Source organism: Magnolia sinica, chromosome 6 (genome assembly GCF_029962835.1).
Source record: "Magnolia sinica isolate HGM2019 chromosome 6, MsV1, whole genome shotgun sequence".
Taxonomy (NCBI): Eukaryota; Viridiplantae; Streptophyta; class Magnoliopsida; order Magnoliales; family Magnoliaceae; genus Magnolia; species Magnolia sinica.
Window position 1 is genome coordinate 83,205,759 of NC_080578.1, and position 2,769 is coordinate 83,208,527.

Here is a 2,769-nt window from a genome sequence, read left to right on the forward strand (position 1 = left end):
ACGGTAAGCCCATAAGACATCAATCAAGCGAATTTACTAATCCTTACGGTCAGAGTTAACTATTTTTTTCCAGAATTTGTTTAATTTCCCTGTTAGAAATCTTAGCTTACCTGCTAGTTTGCGGGTGGTATGGAGTGCTCACTTTATGAGAGATGCCATATTTCTTCATTAAGTTCTCAAGTGGCCTATTACAAAAGTGTGAGCCTCCATCACTAATGATGGCCCTAAGCGTTCTGAACGGAAAAGGATATTTTCTTTTAAGAATCTAATCACCTTTTTATGATCATTGTTCCGACTCGGGATCACTTCGACTCATTTAGTGACATAATCTACTGTCAACAATATATAAATATTTCTAAAAGATTAGGAAAATGGTCTCATGAAATTGATGCCCTAGTAATCGAATGCTTCAATGATAAGAATTGGGTTTAGTGGCATCATATTTCACCAGGACAATCCTCTCAATTTCTGACAACGCTCACAAGTTTGCAAAACTAGTGAGTATCTCTAAACATCATGGGCCAGTAAAAGCCACAGTGCAGAATTTTGATTGTGGTTTTTTAGCAAACACCACAGGCCTGACAAAAGGAGATGACACTTTGATATTCATTGTCTGGCACACATCTCCTTAGAATTTGGTTTGGGCAATATTTAAATATATAAGGATCATCCCAAAAAAACTTATATACCTCGACGAAGAATTTTTTATATTCATCAGGGAACGTCTCAGAATTTAAATAGATAAGGATCATCCCAGTATTTTTGTACATCGACGAAGAATTTTAGAAGAAAAGTGACCACCACAGGCCTAAGAATGACAAAAGGAGATAACACTTTAATATTCATTATCTGGCACACATCTCCTTAGAATTTGGTCTGGGCAATATTTAAATAGATAAGGATCATCCCAGAAAAACTTATGTACCTCGTTGAAGAATTTTTTTCTTAGCTTGTGCAGTCCAATATGTTGGTGTGAAACTTGTAGTAAGATAGTTCGCAATGTCAGCAAACCAAGGTAATTGGGAGAGTTTAAACAGTTGTTCATAAGGGAACATGTTGTTTATAGGTGTCATCTCAAGGGAATCTAGGAGATCAAGTCTTGAAAGATGGTCAGCCACTACGTTCTCTCCTACCCTTTTGTCTAGTATTTCCAAATCAAATTCCTAGAGTAGGGGGATCCATCTTATCAAGCGGGGCTTACCATCATTCTTAGAAAGAAGTTACTTCAGTGTCGCATGATGTAAGACCCATACCCTAAACAGTACCATTCCTTAGACTTCCTCGGTCCTCCCAATCGAATTCCGGCAACCCTCAACCTGAAATTGGTATTTGTATACAATCCTAAGTCGCATCCAGTGATTTTGAGTTGGCTCGACTCGAAACTTCTACCCTATCGACCGTGTCGTCGCCGCAGTTCCAACGTCGTGTTTCACACGCCAATCTGATACTTAGGCCAAAAGATATAGGCCCGCGTCCATTTCAAGGAAAATGCCGAGAGAATCTCTACAACCCGTCGTATCAATCAATCAAGTATACATCAATCACAAGTCAAGTACACCACCCATACCCCATGCCACCTCACCCCTCACAAGTCAATTCTCTCTCTCTCTCTCCACCCATCCCTCTTTCACCCAAATTTCAACCAAGCCCATACCCTAACCATCCATTCCTTACAACATCCATTCCACCCTTATCATCCCATCACTTCTCTCTCTCTCTCCCTCATTTCTCAAATAATTTTCCAAGCAACAAAAAAAAAAAAAATCCAACGTCCAAGAGCAACCCAAGTGTGGCCCACTTCTCTACCACCCAATCTCTCATCTCCACCATCAAAACTTCATCATCCACCGTCAAAAGTTGAGCATTGGAGCTAAGGAAGATGAGGGACCAAGAAAAAGGCCGATGGGTGGGTGATTTTATGATTTTTCAACCGTTAATTATTATGATTTGAGAGCCCACATATGGTGAGACCCATCTTGATGCATGCATTGTATAGGGAGGGCCCATAGTGGCGGGGTCTCTCTCTCTCTCTCTCTCTCTCTCTCTCTCTCTCTCTCTCTCTCTCTCTCTTACTCTCTCTCCCCCTTTGATGCCGTGTGACCCACCTGATGCGTGTGATATATCCATGCCATCCATCACGGTGGAGCCACTTTGATGTATGTGGTGTATCCACACTGTCCAGCAACTTGGATGGTGAGACCCACCATGATGTGTGTGTATCATCTACACCATCCATCCACGATGGAGCCCACTGTGATGTATGGGTTTCATTTTTACAGTCCACACCTCCCCCTAATCATCCAGATGTGGATCAAGTGGGCCACACCTTGCTGAACCTGCTGCTGTCCAGCAGCAGACACTGATGGAGGGGGAAAACCCAAATATTAGCTTGATCCATGGACCCACCATGATCTATGTGTTTCATTCACACCATCCTTCCATGGGGTCCACCATGCATGGGGTGTCCACACCGTCCATGGGATGTGGACCCCACGAGATGTATATATTCCATCCACCATCCAGTGTCTAGACAGTGGGGCGACCCTAATGTATAGTTTTAGCCACACCGTCCAGCTGGGACAGTGGGGGCTACCATGACGTAAGTGTTGTATTCACAGTCCGCCCCTGGACCCCACCTGACACAAGTATTCTGTCCACGCCATCCAAGGGCTCGAACGAGAACCCCACCATGATTTATGTGTACTATCCACACCGTCCATATGTCTAGATAGGCGCTGGACATACCTGATGTATGTGCTTCACCTCCAC